Source organism: Pinus tabuliformis, chromosome 7 (genome assembly GCF_031772625.1).
Source record: "Pinus tabuliformis cultivar Carrire ecotype Pingquan chromosome 7, CPIR1, whole genome shotgun sequence".
In the NCBI taxonomy this organism is placed as follows: domain Eukaryota; kingdom Viridiplantae; phylum Streptophyta; class Pinopsida; order Pinales; family Pinaceae; genus Pinus; species Pinus tabuliformis.
In genome coordinates, this window is record NC_142293.1 from 408,573,353 (window position 1) to 408,594,059 (window position 20,707).

General features: G+C 37.7%; 1 pseudogene; it reads left to right on the forward strand.

The window, feature by feature from the left end:
* The first annotated feature begins 1,290 nt into the window (after positions 1 to 1,290).
* LOC149247684 (amino acid transporter AVT1C pseudogene) lies at positions 1,291 to 4,123 on the forward strand (annotated as a pseudogene).
* Positions 4,124 to 20,707: the final 16,584 nt, after the last annotated feature.

A 20,707-nucleotide genomic window follows, 5' to 3' on the forward strand; every position in this document is an offset into this window, starting at 1 on the left:
TTTTGGAACCCAGTGGAAGTTTCCTCACAAAGTTTACCTCATCTTATTCTAATATATATCCTGATTCCTGGAGATCTTCCTTTTCTTTTCCCTTTACAGAGGCTTCGAAAGCAACTTCTCTGATTTCCGATGGACCTCCTTTCCTCATTTCAAAGGTAGTTAAAATTCCATGATGTTGAACATCAGTAAGATATTGTAGATCCTACTTCTCTTCAATGGTAAATACTTTTGACTCAAATTTACAAGATAGAGATCTCAAAATTTTCTCTACTATAGTAGCCTCCTTTATTTCTTCACCCAGATTCTTCATACGATTTACAATCTCATCTACTTGTAAAAAGTAAGTAGCAATAATTTCATCACTGTGCACCTTGAGAGTTTCATATTGAATTCAGAGAGTTTAGAGTTTAGCACATTTTACCTGGGAGTCTCCTTCATAGCTATGAATGATTTTGTCCCATATTTCTTTGGTTGTGCTTAGTTGTATGCCTTTGACGAACTCCGATTCTGATAGACTTCCCAATAATGCATTGACAACTTTGGCATTGGTTTCATATAATTTATTTTCTGCTGCATCTGTGGGGACTACTACTGGATAATGGTATCCTCCTTCCATAATTTCCAAAACTTCATCTCTAAGTGACTGAAGATAGGCTCTGGTTCTTATCTTCCAATATGCTAAGTTATTTCCATTGAAGTTTGGTGGTTTGATAGATGCCATTCCATCTTGATTGCTCATATTGCGAGATCTTTCTTCAAGCAATCAAGCTTCTTCTGAAGGACCTTCTCTAATACCAATTGTTGGGAAAAATACTGAGATGGTGGGGTGAATCAGTATTTAAAATTTCACAATAATGATTTTCCGTTTTCAAACTATATACATGATTTTACATAAACCAAGCATTGTATGTCCGCAACTATAATGACTGAAACTAGCGTATAGATAATAAACTTGCAAAACAACTAATTCGTTGTCTGTTGAACTTAATCAGAGTGTGATGAATTTACTAAGTAGTAAATATATGCAATAAGAATAGAATAAATCAATACACGTAAGCAACACACATGAACACCAAGATTTTTTTAGGTGGAAACCCAATGTGGGAAAAAACCACCATTTTTTTCGTCTCAGTATTCAATATTCTTATTATTAAAAGTGTTTACAAGTTTTGTATTAGTTCATACCCTACTAGTACATAGGCATCCACTTGCTGAAGCCTATAACCTTTACTCATTTTCCAGTTTCTATTGGAAGGGAGCTCCAATCCTCTAGCTCTTGTATTGGCGGATATGATTACCAGTATGTAGGAATTGGCCTACAAAAAGCTACCACCTTCACTCATATTCTAGGGACAACTTTTCATAAATTTTCTTACTTGATACTTCTGATACACATCAACACAATATGTAGGCCACATTTCATCAAATTTTCAAAATGGAACCATCAATCACTAGTGCAATAGAAGCCTCAAATACAATCGCATCTACCAATCACTGAAACCCATCAACTCTGAAGAAAAACACAATAAATCAATCTGAACAGTCAGATCACTGTCACCAGAACCCAGAGATGAAACTAGAACACAACATCAACAACCAAAACCAATTGCAACCTCAAAAATCATATGTCAAAATGTATACGCTACTTCAATGAGGACAACCTACGTGTATATGCCAATTTCTATAACTCAACCTGCATATACCTCTAAATATACTGAATAAAAAAACTTATGAACCAAAGACATTATGAAGACCTAATGTCATATTACATAGTTCTAAACAGATAAAAACAAAATATCACCCTTCTTAATCAATCAATTAGTTAGTTAGAATCAATCTCCTTATACAATTAGTTTAACTTTAGATCTAATGAATACATCATTGACAAAAATTAGTAAAACAACAACACTAATCAAATAGATCAGTCATTTTTGAACAACAATCCCTTCCTCTACATACACTACTTGTAGGTGCAGAATATGCATGTATACGTGCCTTCACTAAGGCAAACCTTTGTATAGATATACAAATAATGACATATAACTTTGCAGCTTTTCAAGACTTCAGATATACCCAAGTCATTGCATTTAAAGGATAAAACAGGCGTTAGTACTCAAATCTAGCCTATCCATTTTCAGATCATACAATGATAAGTCATTTCAGGTCTCATGATCCTGATCCAACATTGTACCCAAGGGTGCACAAGATGTTTCAAATCTATATTTTAACCATAACCCTTACAACACAAAGTATACATCATATAGAAGAAGTATTCATGAAAAACCCTTTTTCTTACCCTTTAGGCCTTTAATATTTTCCTCCTTATATAATTATAGCCTTTGTTAATACCATGAACCAAAAAAACACTTAGAACCTATAGTATTCTTAGATGGGATCAAGTAACAGTTACTCCGCTCAACATTAAGGGATAATAGCATGGTATGAACCCTTGGTATTCTTTAACCTAAATCTTCTATCCCATACACGATTTTACTTTTGTGAAACTGCGTACATATGTATACGCGACTTTTGTTTAGTGTACCCATGTGTATACACGACTTCGATTAGGTTAAATAACATATAAAACTTAAAACATTCTCTTTCCTCAATTTCTTGATTATAATCTGTAATCCTTTGTCCCATCATCCTGTTCTTCAATGCCATTACTCTATTACCTCTTAATTGACCTGTTACAATGTGAATTTCCATCACACATCACTTTATCATTTCTGAACTAACATGTGGATACATCTAGTTATTGTATACGTGAGTTTCCATCAAGGACAACATATGTACCATAATGCCAATAATCTCCCCCTTTAGACTTGATGGAAACCATAGATGATAGATGGGGGAATTTTCCATTTGCAACAGAACATTCACTAAATTGAAAGGTTGAGATCAAAAGGATGCTTCCTATTATAAAATTAATAAGATTATAGTTCAAGCTGAAAAAAGTGTGAAGGCTTCATCAATTAGCATTTCTTTAACAACCAAGGAAATATAAAATATGTTACATTTCATTCAAACACATTTGTTATTGTTACATAATATGGTTTAGTAGACTCACTATGCCTTTATTATAGTATTAGCCTCAATACGATATGATTTTCCTGGAAGATGAAGAAATCCTTGGTCAATTTCATCTCTCTCAGCATACTGCTATTATGTTATGTTTTTCCAGATACCAATATCGTTATTATTTGGTATACTTGTTTAAATCTATGTTACATGAAGACCTAGCCTTGTCAGTTATTGTTGTAATATCAATTATAAGGTTCTATTGATATACTATTGATGAGATCTCTCAGTTGAACGAGAAGAACATGTAAGGGATTTCACATGTGTATTAAGGTTTGGTATGATAAGATTTGGTATTCATTTGTATGCCTTCTTCTTTTCTATCCATGTTGTGTTTCCTAGAATTTATTCTTCAATGAAATATCAAAAATAGTTTTCTATGTTAAGCTCCATTTCCTCTTACCTCTATTTAATTGTCTCTCCATTATCCTGCTTTTATGAGAGTTTTTGCCTTGTAGACACTATTGTTTTGGATTTGTTACTATGAAATAGTAGACTAACTCTAATAGAAGATAATGGGTGGTAGGTGTTGATTTTGTGATTTATAGTTTGCACAGTTATTTATGGGAACATTTCTATGATGGGATATATGATGTTTGGCAATGAATTGGTATCTCAAGTCACATTGAACCTCCCAGGAATACTGGTAGCCTCGAAAGTGGCAATCTATATAACAGTGACAAATCCCTTTACAAACTTTTCTTTGACAATTACTCCTTTGGTCAAGGCCTTTGAAGAGTTCCTTACTTGATCAAATGACTGGGTTGTATTATGGGGTAGTGGCATCGAGACCTTGTTGGTTATAGGAACAATAGTTGTGGCACTTGCAGTACCATTTTTCAATTACCTGATGGCTCTGATAGGTTCTTTACTAAGTCATTTAGTTTTTCTTATCGTTCCATTCATTTTCTATTTGAACCTATTTGGGGTTAGTATATCTAGGCATGAGATGACAATCATCCTTACAATCTTTATTCTGGGTATTGTAATATCTATTACACGAACTTATTCTTGTCTACAAAATATTCAAGATGCTATGTAATATAATAAATTCTACTATCAAAATATAACTTGTAAACCTTAGCTTTGATATATTATTGATTGGGCTTTCACATTCTAAGTAAAGTTTTTCTGGACGTGAAAATATTTTAAATTTTCTTAGTAGTTCAAAATCTCTAGCTTATTTAATTTTGATGGTTTGCATTCTTGCTTGGCATGTGATCTTTTATGGTAGCCTATTCCAATATAAATCATTTGGTGCGATGTTGTGGTGGATTAGTGCAGTGGTTGTGGTTTTCTTGTGTTATTTCAAATTAGTCAATGAAAGTTGAAACCTCCGTGCCTAAAAGTTGGTTCAAGCATAAGAATGTTTATGGATCAAATTGACTTCATGCATTTTGTAAGGGAAATGTGAAAAATGTTATCATTATATTCATGTGTCATTGAATACTATTTTATAGGAAAGAGATATTCCCATATCCACTTTCTAATTACATGTTGTGTTCTAATTTGAGCTATCAAAAGATCATTTCCACATTGGCAAACATAAACAACAATTAGAGAGAGATGGCACATTTGTAAGGTTGGTCTTCATGAGTTCGATTTTCGTTATTGACCCTTCCTTTTATTTTAGATATGCACGGGCTATTTTTCATTCATGAGGTAGGGAAAATACCATAGAGCACCTTCTTTTGTAAGGTTATGGGGCATACATCCCTCCATGACACATTTATGATTTGAAGTTACAATTGTTGAGTAGGGCTGCACTTACCAAGGAGCATTTATTGTTGAGTAGGTGGATGCATTTAATTTAGGAGTTACACTCCCTGATGGATTTAATTAGCCAAGAATGCTGCACTCCTTGAGGCCATTAATGGCCAGCTTGTAACCCCCTCCTCTTGGCTTATAAAAGGACGAAGGGTACACTAATATTTTAGACAACATAGTTGTGATCTATGTTGTATCTTTCAGACATGTGTAGAGCTTGAGCATGATCCCAAGCTGCCATAATACTTTATTCTCTGAGTGATAAAAAAAATCATGTGATTATTGTTGGAGCCTATCCTTGCCATCTAGAACATTTCAGATTGTTGTGTGATGTATTCCAAGCCCTATTTAGTTGCTATAGCTTGTTGTCATAATTTTCAATTTATAGATTTTATGTCGAGTAGACATTATTTATGTATTGTTGTGACTTAGCTCATGAAATACAGTATTTGCACTCATGAATATTTCCTTACAGTATTTTAGCATATACTCATCTAAAGTTTTGATAGGTGCAATCTAAAGTTTAAAGTTTTAGGAGCTATAAAATTCATTCTTTGAGTAAAGATCTGAAATATGGTGTAGAAAACTGACATGGTATCAGAGCTGTGCATATGAAATCTCTCAGCAAATCCACATATGTATGGGACTATTTTCTGTGAGACAAAGATGTCAGAAGCTTTGAATGTGTGTAATTCCCTTGCTTCAGTGCTTGAAGTTGATCTTCCCCCAAGATAGGAAATTGGACCTGTGCAAGGTTTGAGGGCAAGATGTCGATTGATTTGGTTGGTTGAGCATAATAAGGTGTCCAAAACTAATAAAATTGTCCTTAATTTAATCATGGACCACTTGATCCCTCACATTTCATAGAAGAAAACAATGAAGAATATGTATGATGCCTTAGTCACCTTGTATCAAAGTGAGAATATATCCCCTAAGATGTGCTTTTGAAGAAAAATCTCATTAGTAACCACATGAGCAATACTAGTACTATGGAAAACTATCCAATAAAAATCGCCAAGTTGAGAGATCAACTTACAAGCATAGGAAAAAAGGTTTATGAAGATGAGCTAGTTAGGATAACTCTAAATGGATTCTCAGTATCTTGACTTATCGTTGTGCAGGAAAAATGTGCATGTGTGAAGTTGACCACTTTTGAAACATTGCAAGGTGACTTTGTCCAAGAGGAGAATTTTGTCAGTCAGAGTGGAAGAGACTCAAAATATTAAAATCATTGGGAGGATAAATAAAGGAGGACCCAAGAAGGATAAAGAAAAATAGGTTTTCTCATCTCAGTATGAGGACAAGGCTATGATCCATATGGCATGTTTCAAATGTTGAAAGCAGGGACATTATGCAAGACAATATCCAAAAAATGGAAGCAGTTACAAAAGAAACTTGCGATGAGTGTAGAAGCTGCAGTGGATGAGTTGACATCCAACCTAGAGACATACTTCTCCACAATTTCTTGTTTCTCAACTAATACCTCTTTAGTGTTGATTAGCATGTGCACAGTGGAGGACCAAAGCAAAATACATTCAGTTGTGAGATATCCAACATGTTTCACGAGCAAAAGGAGAAATGCAAGTGCAGTTGGGTGATACTGTTATCTATGTAACACCCTCAGTTTTGATCCCTAGAATAGTAATGTATATGTCTACATGATAAATGGCTAAAAAGTATAACAATGGAATATGTAAAGTGGTACATTGAATTTTAATAAAACTACATGATAGACTGCAAAAGGAGAACCACAAAACAATGGGGGGTGTTATGTTCCCACATGAAGGTAACCAAAGGGGGCTTAGGGATCAAAGGAAAAATATTTTATCATTTTAATATTCCCATCAGTTGTTTAACTTAGCCTTATTAGGCCTTGAATTATGGTTATCCTAAGTCTTATTAACCTTGAAAATTTTGAATTAGTGGTTAAGAGAGAGACATGTAATTCCTATGAAAGCACATTGTATCTCCCATGCATGCACATATAATATGTGATTTTTGAGCATGCGAAAGAGATTTTGACATCCATTCTTCCCTTATATTTTTCTCTGAAAGCTTAGGCTATTGTATTCATGCTATAATAGAATTATGGAAATTGTTGTCATGAAACTATGTGGAAATTATGACAATGTGAAAGGGAAATGGTTGTTATTGAATAAACTTAACTATACTTGATAACCCATGCAGTCCCCAACGATGAGATTTATTGGCCAGTAAATGCTAGAGCCTTGGAGTGGAGTAGGATAACCTGAGGGACTGCATGACAAAGATAGGGGTTCCATTCCTTGGGTTGTGCAACCTGATGGTAGAGAGCTGGTAAATTGAGATAGATGTAATTTAGTTTATAGACTCGAAAATCCTAGGAATTGGACTGTATGAAGGGAACTAGAGCCAACAATAGGTAATTTTATCCTTGTGGATCCTTGGTCCAAACAATTACCTAATTTATATTAGTCAATGTCCTATATCAGATGGCCCTACCCTTGAGAAAAGAGTGGTTAAAGGAAATTTTATAATATAAGCCACCTTTAAACTATAACCCAAGTCCACCTTTTTAATAATACTCAGACATGGAGATTTATGAAGCTGTGTGATTCTTATTTTTCTTGTTTCTTAATGGAATTTTCTCTATCTTCCTATCTTTAGCTCACTCCATTGTTACCTTAATATGGTTGATATATCAAATTTTCTATATTGAAACCTTCAAATATTCCCAACCTCCTTCAAATAATAGAACTATTTACCAGTGCAGATTGTGGTTCCACAACAGGAAGGAATGGAGTCCATTCACTATGAAAAAACCATAATCACTTTTCCACATAAGCTAAACCTTATTTTGGTGTAGCAAAAACCTAGATTTATATAGTTGTAAGAGTTCGTTAGGGTCTTATAATTTATAGGATCTCAAGGTGATTGAGTATTTCACAGTTTGCAGATTTCAAATTGTTCATAAATTTCAATATTCAATTGATTTCACAAAAAAAATAAAAAAATGAAAAGAGGGTATATAAATATGAAGAAAAAGAACAAATGAGAAAAAATAAGAAGAAAAAGAAAGCTTCAAATGTTGTTCAAATCATACAGTCAAAGCATGATTGAACAAATTTCAATTTCTGTTGATAGGGTAGAAAATAAAGATTTGCCAAATAGTTTAATCTTGGAAAATCAGTAGCTAGTTATAAATAAAATTGGTTCAACTATTTAATCTAGACCAATGGGAGAAATAAGTGAGAGAGTAGGTTAGAATTAAAGAAGAAAAAAAGGAGAAAGGGTTTGCAAGTCCAAATGCACCCCGTAAATGCAAAAGGAAAAAATGCTAGATTAGAAAAATAAGGGTACATAGATTGAGAAAAATTTTGAAGTGGTAAAGACATGAAAAGTTCTTTTAAGGTTTGATGACATATCTCAATGTTTTTCCTAATGTCGGGAAAATAAATAAAAAAGGGAAGGGGTCTTATATTATTTTTCCTAACATTATTCTATACCCCTATATCCCTATAGTCCACCCCCTTATTTATATCCCTACCTCACCACTCGCTTACCTGTCACATCCCATATTACCCATCCCCCATCTCTCACCTAATCTCTACTCACTCCATATGATTTGACGACCCATATGATTTTCCAGCCCCCCCCAACTTCCAAATTTTAATTGGCGGGGGTGTCCGAAATCAGTGGTTTCAAGCCACTGATGTGTCACACTACTAGGATTTGGCACCCTCCGCCTCTCATTCCACTTACTTCTCTCAAGGCCCTCCAAAAAGTGGTTTCCGCTTTCTCTAAACCACTTCCCCCATTGTCACTATTTTCCACTCCCGCCATCTCTCAACGCCATTCTATCCCATCTGCCTTTCACCTCCATTCTCACCATTACGCATTCAATTCGGTAGACTGTTAGCCAATGGACCCTGCCACATCAAGCAAATCCAACGACAACACCCCAAAACTACAAATGCACCATTTCACGCCATTTACAAATTTTAACATGCTCTCTTCACTTACAGGTGCAATTCAAAATTTCATTCAGTCATACACAAAGAGCACAATGAGCATATAGAAACAACATCACAGTCGCAAAAAAATCCTTTTTCTACAGTTATCAAGCATTCCCCTTCTCGAATCCCGCTTCTAGTTCATCCCTTTTCTTTCTCCCTCTCTGAAATTCCCATTTCTTCTCATCCCTTTCTATTGCAGGCCACTGCAAATTCAACACAGTTCAGTTTTCAAAGGTTTTTACAGAAGACAGTCATGGCACCCAAGAAGAAAGAACATGAGGTATTTAATCCAATGGTGCACCCACCATTGGATTTGGATCACATACCACTTGTAGACAGGGACTTCAAGATACATGAGACACTCTCAAAGTTCGATTTATTTGACATATACTGCTGGTGGGAGGATAAATTTGTGGATGAAGTGGATGACACAGGCCTCTGGGACACTAATTTACCTATCTATATCTTCCCTAAAATCCATAGTTACCCATAATTGATCAGGAAATGCCAATTATGCTATAACCCACAACAAAGGGCAGTGATGGTGTCACATAGAATGAGTTGTTCTTGCGGACAAGATCGACCTCCCTAGTATCTAATGATATCTAGTGACAAGCACGCCAATCAAATCCTATCTTTCTCTAAATATGCAATTCATAAACAAAGGCAAACAAGTGTTTTAGGCCTACCTTGGGTCCAATGCAAGTTTGTGGAAGCCTCGCTCCTTTGATCCGAATGAGCTCCCTTGTAGCGAATCTGCAAACACAAACAAGCACACAAATTAAATAGCACCTGAAAAGCGAATATCATAAAGCATACTTATCATGATGATCAAGGAATTCATGAAACAAATGACATAAGATAATTTGTTGAGAAAAATGAATCCGATTGTATTAATTCAAATCAAAGAAGAACTTTACAATCTGTGCCTTGATGCTGTACAAGCTCCTCCTAGGGTCGAACAAGAAGTCTCCTCTACTTTGACAAGTTTCACTCACTTCCCAATGAAGCCAAAAGGTATGTGATCTCTCCTCTCAAGCTTAACTAGGAAGTCTCAATTCCACCAGCATTTACCCTAAAAAATGTTCAGCTTCTAACCCCCCTAGCAACCAGCCCAATGCCTTAACTTATAGTGCAATGGAGGGAAGTTACCAGGTCCTCCTTCAAAGGGATAAAGCCCTCCTTCAAAGGGATAGCTCCTCTCATCAAGGGATTAGCTCCTTCTCTTTTGGGATGCATGAACCACCTAAGAGTGAACCATCCACGTCAAAATGCCTTCTAGAATCATCTAGAATTAACCCAAACTGAGTTTTTTAGAATAAACTCGTGCCTTTTTGACTTTCACAGGGGTCCGCACCCACTCCTTTAGAGACAGAGCAGGCAGGTCCATAGGTAATATGAACAGGGGGTGCGGGACCGCAGGCAATAGTGAGAGAAAGTGCGGAACCAGAGCTTTATTGATTTTTAAGGTCTTTCTCTCATTTTCAAAGCTTGACATGAAGAGCTGAGGTTTGAGACTTACTTAGGAGGACAGTATGAATGATGATAGACCCATATTGACTGCAAATAGTCATGGTGACAATATTTTGTGTAACAGATTCCCCCCTAAAGTGCGAAGTCTGTAGTAGATGATGATTTCATTTATCATCTAGGAAGAGTGAAGTACTTTATCATTTTGAGGATCATCTTGTGGAGAGCCCGGTTGGAACCTGTAAAAACATTCAATGCAAAATATATATATGAGATCATATCATCGCTGAGGTAGGCATTCCCATACTCAGATCAAAACTGACTAGAAAACTAACTACTGCTCTGATATAGGAATGATCTTGTAATACATCACAAGTATAGACACACGTAGACACAGTATGGACGCAACCATCTGTTTATGAATGATGATTTCCCCCTAAAGTGCGAAGTTTGTAGTAGATGATGATTTCATTTATCATCTAGGAAGAGTGAAGTACTTTATCATTTTGAGGATCATCTTGTGGAGAGCCTGGTTGGAACCTGTAAAAACATTCAATGCAAAATATATATATATATGAGATCATATCATCGCTGAGGTAGGCATTCCCATACTCAGATCAAAACTGACTAGAAAACTAACTACTGCTCTGATATAGGAATGATCTTGTAATACATCACAAGTATAGACACACGTAGACACAGTATGGACACGGGCATATGTTTATGAATAGTCCACTGTATAATGAATAAAAAATTCCTCGTAGCCTGGATGGCGGAAACTAGATCCAGGGTCTTCCTTTCTATTTCCCGAAATATTATGATTCTATCCATGCGAATGAATGTGTTGAAGTCGAACATGGTAGAAACCACTTGATTACCAGTCAATGATGTAAACTGTTAACAAGTGTGAGAGAAACCACCAGTAATGTCAATGGCTCTCAAAGTACTTAGTACAATCCATGAGATGTGAATAGATGTGTTGATGTCGAACATGTCACGGAATCCTTTGATTGAAGGTCAATGATGCAACTTATCGTCAAAGGTGAGAAACCTGCCATTGAGGCATGTAGATCCCAAGGTACTGATGATTTCTAGATCATCTTTCTAGATAATGGGCTGAAGTCGATAGAAAGCGATCCGTCATAGGCAAGCCCACAACACGAAATAATAGATCAAGTTTGAAGAAATTTAGTTGCAAGGACTGACTCAGGGATGGTCAAGATGGATGACAGATATTTTGCAGGTGAATGGATTATTTGCACTAACCTCTTGAACACATAACGACACAACAGATGGTTTGGTGACAATTGACCCAAAGTTAATACCCAGAAACTGGCTGAAGACTTTCAATGTGGTTTGATCAACTGTAAGACAAAGGATTTCCCAACCCAGGTCAATAAAAGTGTCGTGTTCAAGAGTGGTTACTAAGTATGACAAACAGGCTCATTTTTCTCTCTTTTCCCCCACCATTTCTGGCAAGTACCTCTTTATTTTTGACAAGATTGAGGAGGATAACATTTGCTTGATTATAAGCTCATCCTTCGGATGAGTCCAACTTAGTTTAAATTCGAACCCTAAGAAGGAGTGGTCCGTTCCTATTTGTAATTGAACAGGTCCTTTACTATTAAATTTTAATGAGTCCAGTATAGGAGAAACTCGGCATTTTTCAATTTTAGAGAGTCTGAAAAAACTTAAGAAGACTCTATGGTTGTCCTTTTTCGTAAATTTGTGTCTCCCAAGCCCGAAAAAGTATAAAATAATACTTGAGAGAACCGCTTGATCATTACAACCAAGGAGTACTTTTCGTAATTAGTGCCTCTGATCTGAAAAAGTAAAAAAGCGATCAATGACACGTCGTTTTATGACCAATATCGAATTTGAAACGACAAAAATTAGACAATCTTTTCATGTTTTTACGGTAAGAAAAGAGCTGTAAGTGGACCATCTTTTTAGTTCCATTTTAACGAGCTTAAAAAGAAAAACTCGGCGATCTTTTCATGTTTTAGGAGTCAAAAAAGAGCTTAAAGGTGACTCTAATGTTTTTTCGTCGAAAATGACCGATTTTGCCTGAAAAATCCGTTATCCTGAACAAAAACTCAAACATTACTCATACCTATTTAAAATGGTTAAAAATGCTGCAAAAGTTACCTTTCTAAAGTGAAACATAAACAAATTAGAAACTCATTTATTCAAAAAACTTATAAAAAGGGCTTTTGTAAATTCATTTTTACCATTTGAGTTCTGGGTGAGAAAATAGAGCTTTTGATCAGAAACTTCCCGTGAAGATTGCGGAAAATCCGTCCGTCGAAATCGAATGTCATCTCCTCCAGGTAATCTACAACATCCTACTCTTTCATTTTATCCTTTTCAAATTTGTTTTTAGGTTTTAATTTCATTTTTAAAGGATTTTTAGGTTAGAAACCCGCGCGCGGGGGCCCGCAGGCACAACACAGGTAGCCTGCGGATCCCAACGTTTTCGCAATGGGAAAAAAGTTAGGGGTCCGCACCTGCCGTGAAGGCAAGGTGTGGACCCACGCACTGTCTCTAACAGAGAGGGTGCGGTCCCCGCAGCAAGGGTTTTTAAACCTAAAACTCACAAAATTCATCCAAAAACTTTGCTTTTAGACATTCTAATTTGCCTTTTTGTTGAATGTAGAGTATACATCATGCTTGATTAGCGAGAACGGGGCATGAGGATGTATATCTCGTTGCAATAAATCATCAACCTTCGATTGATGCATTGAGGGCATGCGGCTTATACAAATTCTGGGCCATACCTGGCATGAGGGCCCAGGTGGACTTCTTGCAGTGGCTGGTAGATAGGTGGAGCATACAGGACTAGTGCTTCTTCATTGGTGGTCACTAGCTTGAAATGGAGCCGGCAGACATATACTTTCTGACTGGTTTTCCTAGGAGAGGTGAACATTTGACTCTATTCGGGACTAGGCTAGGTGGCGAGTCTGTCGATAGCCTCCGGCTAGAGTATTGCAATGTCCAAACCAGAGACAAAGGGATAGATATCAAAACCATATCCCGTCCTGAACTCATGGTAATTGTGTTTACTATTACCAGGCTCTGCGGGAGCGCAGCACTACATATAGCCACTAGATCCTAGATGCGGATGGTAGTTGACTGCTTTCTAGGCACCATCTTCAATTGGTGCACTGCTGTATTGGCTAATATAAAAGGCCAAATGACCAGAGCCAAGAATAGACAACTGAAGACTTTTGGATATGGTGCTTTAGTCGTGAGCTTTGGTTTGGAAAGGGTCCCAATGTTGGTCCCGCAGCATCTTACCGTTGAAGTTGGGCTTCCTCGAGATCCCAAACTGATGCGATGGGTTGTAGTTATGGCTCGTCATCCTGAGGAGGGGACAGAGGTCGTTCGATTCACTCCTGAGTATTTCCATTGGTTGGAAAACCAGGTTTTTTCTATTCAGAACTTTCCTTATGCTGGGGTAGATTTTTGCGGTGACCCAGACATGGCTCTTCCACCAGGAGAGCAATGGGATGACTCAGGTAAAATCATTTTCAACATTTTCCTAATTTAATTTTTTTTGTTTTTATCTTGTCTCAAAATTGATAGTAAAAGTTTTCAAATGTAGATGTAGGTCCAGAGTGACCAGCCGCTCTCCGGCCCTATGAGAGGAAACAACTGGCTACAGCGGCACCAGCCCCACAGGACGAATCAGCAGAGACCTTGGCCGAATTGGAGAGCCATCTAGAGCATTTGACAGGAGACATTCCGGAGACCGACATAGATGACATTCCTCTTCGACTACAACGCTATGTGATTGGGGTCCCAGGACCTTTCAAGAGGTTCCTTTGTAAGGTGGCCCGTACAGTGGTTTCTTATCGATATCATCACCAGTGATAGGATGATCGCCTGTTGTAGACACATATGACATTTTTTGCTTTTTGTACTATCATTTTGCCGATCATAATGTGTTTTTCAACCTATGATCGAAGATGATGTATATTTTGACACACTCCTCTATTATACTATATCACTATTACCGGCTTATCTTGTAAAACATGTTATGGAATGTTTTTAAATTTACTTGTATGATTATTGCAAATGTCTACTTAACATTCGAGAAGCAATTGCATCTGCTAATGTATTTAAATATCTTGGAATATGCTGATATTCAATATAATCAAATTCACGTTCCAAGAGACGCACTCTCAAAAATAATCTTAATAACATTGGATTTCTAATAGAATATACTCTATTAAGCTATAATACAACGAGTTCAGAATCTAACCTCACTATCAAACTCCGAATCCCAAATGAAATAGATTCGGACAATAACTCAATCACTGCACTATACTCTGCAATGTTGTTCATTGTTTGACCGAGGCTTACCCCATGCATAGATACCAACTCGTCAGAGGACGAATAAATAACCCAAGCTGCGGAAGAAATGTTCCGTGTATTACGACAAGCACCATCAGCAAAACCGATGTATGTTCGGAGAGGCGTTGACATCTGCAATATCAAGAGTAAAACCAAGATAAGCAGGAATAATGACGAAAAAAACTCTCTAAGAAAAGCACACTTTTTAATCTAAAACACACGAGCTAGAAAGAAAACACTAACCTAACTATAAATCTCCACACCCATTTTAAGCATAATACCTCTTCAGGTAAAGACCATTTTTGGGTTTACCTAAAGAGACCCCGTCAAAGTCTACCAATTCATAGGCCCCTTTTGCCAGCTTTCACTTGACAACATAAGGACCATGCCACATAGGTACGAATTTCCCAGCGTCTAATTTATCATTTGCTTGATCGTACAATAAGACTAGGTCTCCTTCCGAAAAATTTCGTGGGGTCACATTTCGATCATACTGAACTTTAATACGTTTTGCATGAGTTTCGATCGCTAATGCAACATCACGTCAATTCTCATCTAGCTGAGCCAAGTATAACAAACGTCTTTCCTCTTCGGAAGTGGATGGAAGTAATTCGATGGCCATTTGCAATGACGGGATTTCGCATTCAATGGGTAACACAGCTTCTAGACCATAAACTAGTTGGAAAGGAGTGAACCTGGTTGACGTTTTTACTGAGGTTCGATACGCCCAAAGCGCTAAAAATAGCATGTTATGCCAATTCAACCTATGAATCCCAATGATTCGTCAGATCATGATGACTAGAACTTTGTTGATGGCTTAAACCAGACCATTAGCTTGTGGATAATATGGAGTTGAACTATCGTGATGCAAGCCAAGTTGGCCTGTAAGTTTAGTCATCATAATGTTTCGAAAATGATGCCCATGATCAATGATAATCACTTGTGGAACACCAAACCTAGCAATTATATGATTGAACAGGAAAATCACAGTTGTTTTGCCATCTGCCTCAAATGTAGGCATCGCCTCGGCCCACTTGGTAAAATAATCTACCGCAAGGATAATATACACATGCCCCCCGACCGAGTGAGGGTTACATGTAATAAAATCAATACCCCATTTCGCAAATGGACCGATAGAAATTATAGGGTGGAGAGGAGTAGGTGGAGCACGGATCTTTCGATCAAAAATTTGGTAGTTGTGGCATTTCAAACTGTGTTAATACAATCTTCAAACATAGACGACCAGAAGTAGCCAGTGCACAATATCTTTTGGGTTGTGGCATACCCAGACATATGACCGCCACATGCTCTAGAGTGACAGTCATTCAGAACCCTTTCAGCTTCCTCATGAGTTAAACAATGTCGAAAAACCGAGTCTGCCCCACGATGATAAAGAGTATCTCCAATAATTCTGAATTGTTGGGACTGGAATCGTATTTTTCGATGTTCTGACCTTGAAATTTCTGGCCGAAAGGATTGGGTTTGGAGATAAACAATGATATCCACATACCATGGATCTAAAGTGTTGATTAGAAACAAGGATTCATCCACAATGGGCTCCTCCACCACAGTTTCTGTTTCAGCACGCGGGAAGTCACACATTAACTATGCAAAAACTAAAGATTTCTTCAACTTAGACTTTTCAAATTCCAAGTCGAACTCCTGCAGGATCACAATCCATTTGGAGTACTTGCCCCCTAGCAATTTCTTGGTTAAAATATAGATCATAGGGTTGCAATCAGAAATTACTATAGTTTTACGTAGTAAAATGTAATGACGAAAACGTTGGACAGCTTGAACAGCTGCCAATGCCAATTTCTCCACATGTGAGTATTTTAGCTCAGTTGGATTTAAAGTTCGACTAATATAATATATCACATGTTTAGTACCGAATTCATCTTCCTGAACTAACACCATTCCAATGGTGGAATGGGAGGCGACGAGATACAAGAAGTAGTCTTGGTTGTAGTTGGGAGGATACAATAACGGTGCATGGGTCAACGCGTGTTTTAGTGCATCAAAAGATTTATCAGCTATCTCATCCCAAAAGAATGGAGTATTTTGTTTCAACAACCGGGTAAAACCCTTTGTGATCTCGGGGTAGTTAGGAATGAATCGACATAAAAAGTTTCCTTTCCCTTGCAAACTTTGGAGTTGGCGAAGACTCGAAGGAGGAGGCAATTTGACAATAGCTTCAACCTTCGAGGGATCGACGCAAATGCCAGCTTTCGAAACAACAAACCCCAGTAATCGACCCGTTTCTATACAGAAAACACACTTGTGTGGATTCAACCTAATCCAATAATGCCTACACGTCATAAATATTGCTTGTAAATGGATGAGATGATCAGCTCGATGTAATGAATGAGCAGGTAAATCATCGAGATAGGGTTGCACAATGTGCTTGATGTCATGAAATGCGTAATACATGGCCCTTTGAAAAGTTTCCCCGGCGTTCTTGAGCCCAAAAGGTAATTTGCAATAAGTAAATGTCCCCCATGGACAAATGAAAGCCATTTTTGGTTGATCAACAGGTAGAATATTGATTTGATTGTATCTGGAAAAACCATCCATGAAGGAGAATATTTCACTGCCAGCACAATCATTAATGATTTGATTGATATAGGGAGTTGGGTAATTGTCTTTTGGATAGGCTCGATTAATGTCCCTATAATCGATACATATTCTTATTGTCCCTTGCTTTTTGTTAACCAGAACAATATTCGATACCCAATCTGTTAACCGAATCAGATAAATGAAACCTGCTTTGAGTAATTTTTCAACTTCTGCTTTAATAGCAGCAGCTTTTCACGGGTGCATCTGACGCAAACATTGCCGGACGGGTTTAGCATCCAGGTAAGTTTTGATTTCATGAACAACAATTGCGGGGTCAATTCCTGGCATTTCATCATATGACCAGGCAAACACGTCGCGGAATTCTTGAAATAGGGCCTTATATATTTGAATTTCATCTTCTGTACAAGAGGCACCTGTATGAATGTTTTCAACAATTCCAGGCTTAACCGAAATATCAATAGGAACAGTTCGAGAAATGTTTCCCAAATTTAACTCAGAATCAGGATTTTTCATTGGATTCTGAGGTTCCTTGACATATTCAGTTGTAAAAATAGATGAAAAATCATTTTCAAAACGATCAATCTCGGGAAAAAACGATGATCTATGATGAAGATCTTCCCATGGTAAATCGTCGACACATAGGATTTCACGAATTTTCTCATCAATGTAAACAAGTTCAGAAAATGTTGTTGAATCCGAGTTTGATGTTGAAAGTCATTCCTCATGGACCACATTCATTAAGTCAATTTTGGTTGAAGACGGGTCGGAAAGCGACTGCACGGCCTGATACGCAATTTCATATGGACTCAAAGGCATAACATCACCAAATGAGTCTATCTCAGATTCGGAAGGTACGATCCAAGGATCATCATAAACAATAGTGTCTGATGAAATCATATGAATGGTTGCAGTAGAAGACAATGCGTTGATAGGAGGAAAAGGAAAAGTTCCTAGTAAACCAGAATCTTTAACTAGTCCTACTCCAACATCCTTATACGGGATAGTTGTTTTGCCAACATGCTGAATGGTTTCAGAAGAGGCTGGGTCGGATGAAAAGTAAGTCAGCTGGTCTATAGTTATGATCTTTCCATTATGAGGGAACTTTATAAGCCGAAAGACCGATGAAACAACAGCTGTCATAGCGTAATACCAACTACAACCCAAGAGAAGGTTGTAATCTAGAGGGGCATCGACCACCTCCACATCTAGATTAACAGTTTTGCCTTCAAACCCTATAGGTAAATCCTGTAGAATGCCAAAAGGATGAAACCCACAGCCATCAAAGGCCGTTAGAATCATCAGGGATTGATTTAGCGAATGAGAACCAAGTGATCTCCAACACTGTATCGACATAATACACATTGAGGCTCCCTCATCAATCACAGTCCTATAACAAGGTCTGTTTTTGACTAACAATGGGATCTGGAAAGACATTTGATGAGGTAAGCATGGTGTACTATTTTCTAGATCAAAAGTTATAAGGTTCGAGTCCTGAACGTCAACAGCTCCTATAGCCGACAATAGTAATTTACGCTATGCTGGGCATGATTGCAGCACTTCCAAAGCCGACATTGCTAAAGGTGAAATAGCCAAAACTTCAACAATGTTATATTTCTGAGCCGCTCTCACATGTGGATTGAAAGCTGATTTTCGAAGTATACCCTTGGCGGGCGGTTTGATTACTAAGTCTGGGTTAGGTTTCTCGATCTGTAGTGGATCGGAACTGGGAGCTGAAGTTGATGGGTTCGAATGAGAAGATTTTGCTTCTTTACCATCAACAGGACTTTTACTTCCATAATCTTGCAATCGAGTCGCAATCCTAACATGGAACATCATCATTATGGGTTCTTTGGAGGCATTTGAGGAAGAACCTATCATCTTACTGTCTTGACTTGGAAAAGGATCCTTCAAAACAGCAGGCGTTTGGGAACCTTTGACAATTTTTGCAACCTCTGCACGATGAGGGCAGTCTCATGTAAAATGCTCTTCGTCGCAAATGAGACAAGGATAACGAGGTTTGCGTTTCTCATCATTTGATTCCACTTTTTCTGGTTTCTCTTTCGAATTTTTATCTGTTTTATTTTTCTTCTTCCCTTTCTTTTTACCGGCGGGTTTTGATTTGGCTGTAGATGACTATACAACATGAATATCGGTGGAGATTTCTGTGGAAGAATCTCCTGTCGGGGAATCTGGCAAGGTTATGATAGGAGAATAATTCTTGGAAGACTTATTCTTACTTTTGGTATTAACCGTACCAATCATACCATTAGCGACATGAGACCCTGAAGGAGCTGCAGTTATTTGATTTTGCTTAGGAAGATCGGGGATTTTCTCGTATAATGTACCTGACTGTGTATAAACTAAGTCAAGGTACTGATCTTGAGCAATTACTTGCTCCTCAGTAACGACTCTGGCCTTAGCTACATCCTCAACGATCTTCGGCAGTAAAGATTTTACAAACCATTCAGCTAAGATCTGATCCGGAATAAAAGCCTTCACTAAACGCCGTTGATGTCTCCATTCATGAATGTGATCTGAAATGTAAGTGGACGTTGACTGCTTTAATGAAGTTAATAATTCCGTGCCATTGTCATATCTGACTGGCAACTGAAAATGAGTTAAAAATGAAGTAGCTAATTGACTAAAGTTATAAAAAGTGGCTCGCGGTAACTCAATGTACCACTTGGCCGCAAGACCAATTAGAGTGTGCTGGAAAAGCCTTAAACAGATTGAATCATCTAAAATGGAATTAGAGACACACCAGAGGTGATAACACATCACATGGTTCGACGGGTCCTCTCTTGATTTGCCTTCAAACTTAGGAATATCACTAGGCAAGTTATTCGGCATTGGCGGCCAAAATGGAAGATAGTTAATTGGATCATTCGTAAGGCGCGACAAGTCAGACAAGTCCAAAGTTGCGATAAATGGTAACTGACGATTAGGGTCCCTGAAACCTTGGGTCATGAGACCAGCCCCAGGAGGAGGATATCCAGGATAACTAGGAATTGGAATTGCGTTTGGGATATTATATCCTCCTGGAAAACCAGGATTAACCGGATCGTACTGGGGTTGCTGAGGTTGTTGATATGTATACCCAGGGTACGGTTGATACTGATAGACTAGTTGCTGCATAGCAGGACAGAATTGTTACTGTCCCTGGTACGGTTGATAAGTAAATTGAGGTTGACTTGTCACAACTGTACTTGGACCAGGTTTTCCTACAGGCATTTGAACTGAAGTCTAAATTGTGGATCTAGACTGAGTAAAGATGTCTGAGGAGTTGATACAGGGACAGTAGAAACCGGAGCTGTCGATACTCCAGAAGTAGGTGGGGTAGATTGAATAGATGTTGCAGCAGTTGCAGCAGTCGTTTGAGGCAGAGTACGCGGCGTACTAGGCCCAAGCTGAGAAAGTACAGAAGGTGCAGAAGTTTGAAGAGTAGACTGGACAGGTTGCTG